Source organism: Hypanus sabinus, chromosome 25, assembly GCF_030144855.1.
Source record: "Hypanus sabinus isolate sHypSab1 chromosome 25, sHypSab1.hap1, whole genome shotgun sequence".
Lineage (NCBI taxonomy): Eukaryota > Metazoa > Chordata > Chondrichthyes > Myliobatiformes > Dasyatidae > Hypanus > Hypanus sabinus.
Window position 1 is genome coordinate 52509627 of NC_082730.1, and position 10518 is coordinate 52520144.

The window sequence follows — 10518 nt, forward strand, 5'->3', positions numbered from 1 at the left end:
CGTTTCCTGATCCCTTAGGACTGTTAGTTCCTTGCTCCGCATCATTCCCTGGATATTCTACGTGAACCTTGCCTCCGAGTAAAGACTCTCCTGGGTATCTGCTCCACATTCATGACTGTGCTCGTGCCTCTCGACTCTGTCTCCATGCCTGTGTCCTGCACTTTGGTTCATCCTTGGTCACATCCTTATAACAACATGTACCAGCAGGCTCAAGGCCAGCTTCTATCCCCTGTTATAAAACTCTTCAATGGACGTATCATGTTCTAAAGATGAACTCTCGATCTCTGAGTCTATCTTGTCATGGACCGCACTTTGAATACCTGCACTGCACTTTCTCTGAAACAATAAAACTATATTCTTCACTTTGTTTCCCTTTTGTACTACTTCAACATATATGTAGGTGAGGTGATCTGTCTAGATGGAATGTAAAGAAAAGACTTCCACTGTATTTCATAATAAGAAATTGATCAAAAAGTCAAATTGGAAATTTAGAAGAAATTTCTTTATCCACAGAGGACTGAAACCACGGAGCGTAGTTACCTATGGAATCATTGTGGGAGCTAACATCTACACAGAATACTGATTAGTAAATGAGAGAAAGGAAGTGATTTTTTTGTAATGAGGAAGGCCACAAAAAATAATTAGTGTAGCATAAATAACAAGTGACCATGGGCCAAATAACCAATTTCTGAGAGGTTTAATTTAATCTAATCATAAAGTTTATGTCATCTTAAATAAAGTTTTTCATATGCTTAGGCAACAAAGATCTTCATTGCTTGGATATTGAGAGAATTGGATATATTTTTGGAAAAGAACTGTCAGATCACTTGGCCCTGAAATTGATTGTAGTAGTGCTTACTAATTGACTGTTACAGTTGCTAACATGGAAGGATTTTTTAAAAAGCAACTTTGTTTTACAAAGTATAGCACAGAAAATGCTGGAGGAACCCAGCAAATCAGGCAGCATCTATCAAGAGGAGTAAGCAGTCAGCATTTTGGGCCAAGATCCTTCATCAAGGCTTGACATGCACATATAAAAATGTGGTGTTTTACACATTTGTAGGGTCCAGCTGTGATTGCCATTTTGCTGTGATTGTCAATGTGTACAGCTATTTCAAATTCTGTAATGAATCTACACAAATCTTGAGATCATTCAGGGTGAAACACTTAATGCCAATATTGTTAGCCTGGATCTCAGCTAACAATGTCTTCAACATATTAGCTGTCCAAAAACTCTCCACATTCACTACTTTATGACTCATCAATTGCTTGCAGATTTGATTGTCATTGGTTTGATGGAGAATTGGTTTGAGAACTTATCACAACTTGTTTGTCTGCTGAGACTGGTTGGTTGAACTAAATGTCAAAATTCAGACATCAGTCCAACCACATGGACTCTTGATGCAAGACCCTGGGCAGTACCCTTGGTCTTCAAAATGAAAAGGAGAAGCTATAAAAGTTTCATATAGAAATCTGTGTTGTAATGTTGAAATGCAGGGCATGAAGAAGTTAGCATCATCTGGAAAGTGATTGGCTCAATAGCAGAGCTGTGGCAGCGTATTGATTCCAATCTGATGAGTGGTAGTTGTTTCCCAAGGCTCAGTGCCAGAATCACTGCTTCTTCGATGTATTTTGGTAGATGTTGATATTAGGGAAGATTTTGAAGTTTGCATATGCTACCAAACTTGGATGTGTGGTAAACATAGGAGAATCTGGAATATCTTGCGTTGCTGTGTTTACATTTCAGACTGCCCAGGGAGATCACTGCAGGCTGACACTGACCTGGCTCAAGGAAACATATGAGACCATCAGCACCCTGGAGACCGTACGCCCAGAGGCCGCCTTCATCGTTGCCAGAGACTTTAATAGAACATCACTGTCTGAAGTCCCTCTGAAGTTTTCCTAACACATCCAGGTGATCACACAGAGAAATAGCATCCTGCAATAGCACCACTGCTACCCTCCCTTCCGCAACGTTACAAAGTGCTTCTCCACCTGCCATTTGAGAAGTCAAACCACTCCTCCATGTACAGACAGAAGCAGCCATAGTTAAAACCATCCACTGTTGGTCCGACCAATCAGTCTCCATGCTACAGGACTACTTTAATGACATCAAATGGGATGTCTTTCGTGATGAAGATGTCTCTGAATTCATGGAAGAGGTCACGAGCTTCATCCAGAAGTGCATCGAAGATGTTGTCCCACAAAAATTGGCCAGGGTCTAATCTAACCCGAAACCCTGGATCGACAGTTCCGTGTGTGCTGCACTTAGACGTTGCAGGTAGTCACCAGGAACTGAGAAATGCAGATACCATCTACACAAAGTCATCAAGGCAGCGAAATAGCAATACGGGGACAAGATCCAGACACAACTCTCTACCAACAACACAGGCAGCTCTTGGCAAGGTCTGCACACCATCGCAGTCTTCAGAGATAAACACAGTGATGCTGCCAACATTGCCGCCTCTCTCCAGACGAGCTAAATCCTTTTTACGCTCGGTTCAATGTCACCAACACTGAGCCCCTGAGGAGACCTGCACCACGGTCATCTCTGAGGCTGAGGTACACAGGTGTTTCCAACGAGTGGACGGTCGCAAGGCTGTGGGACCGGACGGCATCCCAGGATGGGTACTCAGGACGTGCAGCACAACTGGCAGGTGTGTTTACAGACATTTCTAATCTCTCCCTCTCCCAGTGTAGAGTGCCCTCTGCTACAAATTATCCACCATTGTCCCTGTACATAAAAAGACCGAGGTAACATGTCTGAATGACTGGTGTCCTGTCACACTCACCTCAATAATAAACAAATGCTTTGAGAGGCTGGTCAAGGATTACATCTGCAGTATGCTTCCTCCCTACAATTCACCTCCCAACATAGCCGATCAACAGATGAGGCAATAGCCACAGCTCTACACACTGTCCTTCCACATCAGGAGAAGAGGAATGCTTAAGTCAGAATGCTGTTCTTGGTCACGGTTCAGCATTCAACACCGTGATTTCCTTCTGGTTGGACAAGAAGCTCAGAGACTTTGGCCTGCACCCTGCCTTGTCCAGCTGAATCCTGGACTTCCTGTCAGATCGCTGGCAGGTGGTAAGAGTGGGCTCCCTCACCTCTGCCCCTCTGATCCGCAACACAGGTGCCCCTCAGGGTTGTGCCCTAAGCCCCTTCCTTTACTCTCTGTATACCCATGACTGTGTCGCCACCCACAGCCTCAATCTGCTAATTAAATTTACTAATGATACTACACTGATTGGCCTAATCTCAAATAATAATGAGGCAGTCTACAGAAAAGAAGTCATCAACCTGACACATTGGTGTCAAGAAAACAATCTTTCCTTCAATGTCACAAAAACAAAGGAGCTGGTTGTGGACTGCAGGAGGAATGGAGACAGGCAAACCCCTATTGACATCAATGGTTCTGGGTTGAGAGGGTGAACAGCTTTAAGCTCCTCAACATAAACATCACTGAGGACCTCACATGGTCGGCACATACCAGCTGTGTGGTGAAAAAAGCACAACAGCTCCTCTTTCACCTCAGGTGGCTGAAGAAGTTCAGCATGAGTCCCCAAATCCCAAGGACTTTCTACAGGGGTACAATTGAGAGCATCCCGATTGGAATGGGAGCTGTACTTCCTTCAATCGCAGGGCTCTGCAGAGAGTGGTGCGGACAGCCCAGTGCATCTGTAGACATGAACTTCACACTAGTCAGGACATTTACAGAGATAGGTGCATAAAAAGGACTCAAAGCATTACAGGGGGCCCCAGTCACCCCCAACCACAACCTGTTCCAGCTGCTACCATCCAGGAAACGGTACCGCAGCATAAAAGCCAGGTCCAACAGGCTCTGGGACAGCTTCTTCCACCAGGCCATCAGACTGATTAATTCACACAGATACAATTGTATTTCTATGCTATATTGACTGTCCTGTTGTACATACTATTTATTATAAATTACTATAAATAGCACATTGCACATTTAGAGTGACGCAATGTAAAGATTTTCACTCCTCATGTATCTAAAAGATGTAAGTAATATGGTCAATTCAATTCAATGGTATATTGCAACAGGACAAAGTTGGGCAGACAAATGGCAGGTAAAATTTACAAAAGAAAAGACTGGAACAATATTTTTGGCAGCTAGAGGACAGTCAGTATTCGTTAACTGACAGAGTACAGGGAGAAAGAACAGTGGTGTAAAATGGCAAGTTACAGAACCAATTGAAGCCTGAAGCCTGTTGCCCAATTGAAATTGCCACACTTTGTACAATAGTTCACAAAAACCTGCTGGTGTGGTCCCAAGGATGAGCGAACTCCGAGCAGGTGGATTTAAAAAGAAAATCTGGAGGCTTCCACTTAGGGAAAATCAAGATTCAAGTTTGCTTAATGTCATTTCCTATACTGTACACAAGTTCAAAGGAGAACAAAATAATTGTTACTCTGGATCCATTGCAGTACAAAATAAATCACATAAGATAAAAAAAAACACAATAAATATAAATACTTAGGTCAGCTGAGATATATAGATTGTTTGAATGTGCATAAAGTGACACCAGGTTGTACATAAGGTGACTGACAGGAAACAATAGCATAATAGTGGAGTTAGTGGGTAGAGGTTTTGATCAGCCTCACTGCTTGGGGAAAGTAACTGTTTTTGAGTGTAGTGGCCTTGAAGTGGATACTACATAACCTCCTCCTCCCTGATCAGAGTTGGACAAACAGCCCATGAGAAGGGTGGGTGGAATTGTGTGGAGATCTAACTGTGGAATGCAAGAAGAGGACACATCACATCAATGCAGAGATACTGTTACCAGTAATGGATGATTCAAAGATCAAGGGACACAGATTCAAAGCAACGTGGAAGACTCCACAGACTAGGCATGAAGAATTTTTTACATACAGATAGTTTTTTTTTGATCTGCAACTTATTGATGAAGAGTTGGTGGGAATAGAGTTAATCAGGGATTTCAACAGTATTGGATTGGCTCCAGAGATATGCTGTGGAGGAAGTACATAGATTGAAGAAATTGCTATAGTAATTGACCTCGACCCAATGAGTAATTTCCTTTTTATGATTCTATTTGTGAGCTATTTGTTTGGAAGAGGGAAGAGGCTGAGAAAGGGAACCAGCAGAAGGCCTGTCCATTCTAATAGTAAACACAAAACTTCAACTCTGCTTCACATTCCCATTCAGATATGTCTATACATGGCCTCCTCTACTGCCATGATGAGGCCAAGCTCAGGTTGGAGGAGTAACACCTCATATACCGTCTGGGTAGTCTCCAGCCCCTTGGTATGAACATCGAATTCTCCAACTTCCAGTAATTCCCTCCCTCTCCCTTCCCCCATCCCATTTTCACTCTGTCTCCTCTTCTAGCTGCCTATCACCTCTCTCATGACTCTGCCTTCTTCTACTACCCATAGTGCTTTCCCCTTAGATTCCTTCTTCACCTTTCCTGCCTATCCCCTCCCTGCTTCCCCTCCCCCACCCCTTGATCTTTCCTCTGATTGGTTTTCCACCCTCCCCCCCCCCACCTTCTTTATAGGGCCCTGCCCCCTCCCTCTTCAGTCCTGACGAAGGGTCTCGGCCTGAAACGTTGACTGCTCATTTCCACAGATGCTGTCCGACCTGCTGAGTTCCTTCAGCTTGTTTGTACGTGCTGATCTGCCTCTTCTAATGTTTGGGTGCAATTGTATGTTTAGACTTTTATGTTCCATACAATAAATTTACAGGGCTCTGCAAAGCCAACTTCACTGTAAATGAATCAGCAACATTTCATTAACAGCTCAGTGATAAAGCCACAATATCATGTGTGTGCTCTAGAAACAGGACAACATCAAATGAAGGAGCAGGTTTGATGAGCCGAATGGCCTAATTCTGCTACTGTGTGTTATGGGCTTATACTGTGAGGAAACCTGTTCCGTGTAGATATTTTCTAACTTCAGTTAAGTCAGCTGTTCTTTTTACCCACGTTCAAGGTGGAGCAACTATTGATGCATTCAACTTGACGTCAATAGCTTGCAGGTGTACAGTTATGGAGAGACAGAGAAAAATTAAAAGGGAATTGAAAATTAAGTTTCCCCCACTTTCCCCAACATTAGAATTCACACAGTGTATCCAACCTTATAAACAATTCCATTTGCACAGGATGCTTTTCACCGTGTTATTTTCAGCATATTATCAGATGATTTTACATTGTAGCTAGTGGCTATATAATAAATCAAAATTTCATCACAACAGGCTTTCTTTAGTATATTGTTTGTCAAGGCAACGATGCATCTTATCCTAACTATATATTGACTGATAGTTGCAAATCTGTCCAACATCGTTTGCATTACAATCTGACTTTGATGAATAGATTGACCCTTTTCTATTTCTTTCCTGCTATCTTTGAAATATAGAAATATGAGAAATAGCCGGGGCTTAGAAGTGTGACAGTAAAATATGTCTAAGCGACACACACTCAGCAGGTCGGGCAGCAGCTATGCAAATGAGTAAACAGGCCGACACTCTTCTTCAGGATCAGAAAGGGAAAAGGAGGGCGCCACATCACAAAGTGGGAGGAGGGGAAGGCGGAGAGCTACGAGGTGTTAGGTGAAGCCGGGTAGGTGGAAATGGTAAAGGGCTGGTGAGGAAGGAATCTTTTAGGAGAGGAGGGAAGACCATGGTAGAAAAGGAAGAAAGAGTGGCACCAGGGGGAGGTGAGAAGAGGAGGCCAGAGTGGGGAATAGAGGAAGAGGGAAGGTGGGAGGAGGGAGAAGGAATTGAAGTTCATGCCATCAGGTTGAAGGCTACTTAGAAGGAATATAATATGTTTGTCCTTGACCCTGAGAGGGCTTCAACTTGGCACAACGGGAGGCCATGGACTAACATGTTGGAACGGGAATAGGAATGGGAATTAAAATAGGAATTAAAACAGGAAATTCCCCTTTTGGCAGCTGGAGTAGAGGTGCTGGATAAAGTGGTCCCCTGAATTTATGACAGCTCTCAGCAGTGTGGGGGAGGCCCCACCAGGAGCATCAGATACAACAGATGACCCCAACAGATTCACAGGTCAAGTGTTCCTGCACTGAAAGGACCATTTGGGGCCCTGAACGGAGGTGAATAGACACGTGTAGCACTTTGTCCACTTGCTGGGATATATACAGTTCACAATGAGTAAGGTTAGTAGATCCTCCTCTAAGAAACATTAGTGTACAAGCAGAGTTCTGTAGTGATACAGGAATACCAACTTTCCACTTAAATGATCGTTTAAATGGCAAACTTGAATTGATTAGAATTATTTTAAATTGCATTCTTAGTCAAGGTCTCATAATCAGCGATCCAGAAGCCCAGCCACTGCATCATTAACCCCCAATTACTGATGATTACACTTAGATACTTGCAAACTCAGATTATTTATGTAGCTATGCTTACATCTGTCTGTGTAATGTAATGCACAAACATCATCAGACTGTTTAGTTGAACAAAAAACAGAACGTCTCATTTGTAATTATATATATACTGATTTTAACAATGTAATACATTATTTATTAATAATGAATCTAATAACTACTGATTAACATAAATATTTTCATGAGCTCAATTCCAGGAGTTTCTGCCCTTTGAGGACGAATCCCACTTACTGGACTGGGAAAATAACAAGAGTTTTTTAATACCTTAATATTTAGAGCAGAATATTGTTTTCATATTCCAAGCTAGTTATGTATAACAGGAATCATTACAAAGTGTTTAGGATATTGAATGTTGAAAAACAGGAATGACCAGTATTTGACTGGTATATCGGAACTGCAAAGTGAACCAGCCATCCTCTTCAGTTCGATGGATGAGTGAAGGCAACAAGGACATGTTGATGATGGGCCCTTGGAACCACAATACAGTACAGGACTACATCTGCAGAAATATTACCGTAGAGGCAGAGTTAAACAAACTCATGGCCAATGAATCAGCTCAGAGCATCCTATCACATCTCTTCATGACTGGTAATCCACTGTCAGTGCTGATGATTTAACCATTCTTGCTTCCTTGTACTGCTGGGTTTTTTCAGGTCAGGGAAATCATCTATATGATTTAAATAAATAACATTGTTACACTGATTTGTGAACTCTCATTAAACTACCAACCTGAATCCTTAAGGGTGCTCTTGTTAGCCACCGCCTTCCCACCTCTCCCAAAACCTCCTTTGAGATGGATTGTGTTCATATTTCAGATTTTTAGCTTTTCAGCCAGTCTGAACAAAAATTAGTGAATATATTATCATACATTGAAATAGCTAATTACAAAAAAACTCTTAATATAAAGTCTCTTGATACCTATTAAAATCTGCTGCTCCTAATATTTTTTCACCTTGGAAGCATTAACATATCGTTTGTCGCAATATGATTTCTAGGCAGTAGTACCACTCTGGAATTAAGGTAAAAGCATTCAAAGGCATTGCACAATTTTGTTGTTGTCTCTGTCCCAAAGGCAACACATCTTTCAGTCCCTGTGGATGTCATTGCATATAATTAGGATTGAGACCCCAGCCTGGTTTCTTCTCTCTATCCAGACACAGGATACACAGGACTTCAAAGTCAGAAATCCTTTCACAGTCAGAGACTCTCAAAGAATGTTGCACAGGTTCTGTCTGTTGAAGCCAATGAACAGGAGTATCTGGACCATGCACCTGCCATCTTCCATCATGTACTGGCTGCCTGTAAGGCCTTGTTGATGGCACTGGGTGTCAAGGAATCTACCTTATGTACACTGCAAAAATGCTCCTGATTAAGTCACAACAAAAAGGTTATTTGAGAGAGCAGGAACAATGCAAGTTTCAAACAATGATTGAAAACGCATCTTCCTGTGTATTTCACAAACCTATTTAACTAGGAGAATAAGCACATTAAATCTTTCAAGACTTGGAACTTCTATGAATTTGCAAAGGCACAAAATACTCTGTATCTTTTATTTTGCCACTTATGCCATTGTGGTTTTTAGAGTTTTGGAAAAGAGAAATGGAAAATGATGAAAATTGGTCAAAATTTCCATTTAAGTTAATACTTTTATATTTGGACAGTAATAATATAACTGATACCTGCAGCAAATTAGGAAAGGATTTAAAGTGTCTGGATAGAGAGAGGAGACCAGGCTAGGGTCTCATTTCTAATTATATGCAATGGCATCTGCAGGGACTGATGATGTGTTGCTTTTGGGGCATAGACAACAACAAAATTGTGAAAAACACAAAAGGCTGGCAGAACTCAGCAGGCCAGACTGCATCTATGGGAGGAGGTAGTGACGACGTTTCGGGCCGAAACCCTTCATCAGGAGATTGTGCAATTGTGCAATGCTTTTACCTTGACATGAGTGATGGTGTTTCGGCAAGCCTGTCTCTAAGTATGGCTTTTTAAGTTAAGTTTTAGACATTTCTAAGTAAGTTCTTTTTGAAATATTGTCAACGATTTTGGCTTTTGGTCTCCTGTTCTGTTTCCTATCTATCAATTTAGCCATGAGGACAGAGGAAAAAGAGACAAGAGATATAGAGACAGAACTTCAGAGTTCAGCACCTTGGCAGATGGAGGCACAAAACTTTCCTAATGGCATCTCACATGACTTGATTAGTAAATTCATTGTACTGAAGAGCTAAGATAAAGAATCTCTGTGCTCCTAGGAACACAGAACTTGGTTCCTTCATCCATGCCAACCATGAGGCCTATCTATTTGCCTGCAGCAGGCCATCTTCCCTCTGCCCCTTTTCTAAACACTTACCTATTCAAATTCCCTTTAAATGTTGATGTTGTATCTGTCTTTCATCATCCCTGAACTTAAATGCTCCAGCTTGCGAGATTGTGCTTTCATCTGCCAAGATGTTAAACTCTGAAGTTCTGTCTCTAAATCTCTAACCCGTGTCTCTCTTTCTTCCCTTAAAATCCCTGTCATCTGCCTTAATGGTGCTTTTAGACAAAGCTTTGGTCAGTACAACCAACGTGAAGTTTCTCTGTGACACTGTGTTCACAACATGAATTTGTTGTTGCTTCAGTTTGTGGGGAGTAGTGAATGGCTAAGATTATGATTATTTTCCAGAATAGAATGCCACTGAATCGTCTTCCATGATGCACCTGATTGATGACCTAAATGAAATCAAGTGCTACACCGAGAAACTTTTATTAAAGAACAAGCAAAATGTTGTGAGTTTTTCCTGCTGCTGGCTCTTTAATTGCAAACTTTAAATCCCTGCCAGTGACATACAGCAGCAGACTTTGAGCAGCTGTGCACTGAATAACTTATTGTGAAGAAATGTCTAGAACGTGGCCACATTAGCCAAGGAATGCATTGCTTCCACATCTCGCTTTGCACTTAATGCCTAGAATAATAACAGTTTCTCCACTTACTAAGTACCAGAATGAGCTTCTGTATTTGTTCCATGGGACAGGTGCTGCCTTTAGCAAGGCAGCTTTAGTTCTTTATGAACAGCACTTCTAAAATTTTACTCTGATAGTGAATTAATCTTTTGATGAGATCTCAGCTCCCAGTAAGAGAT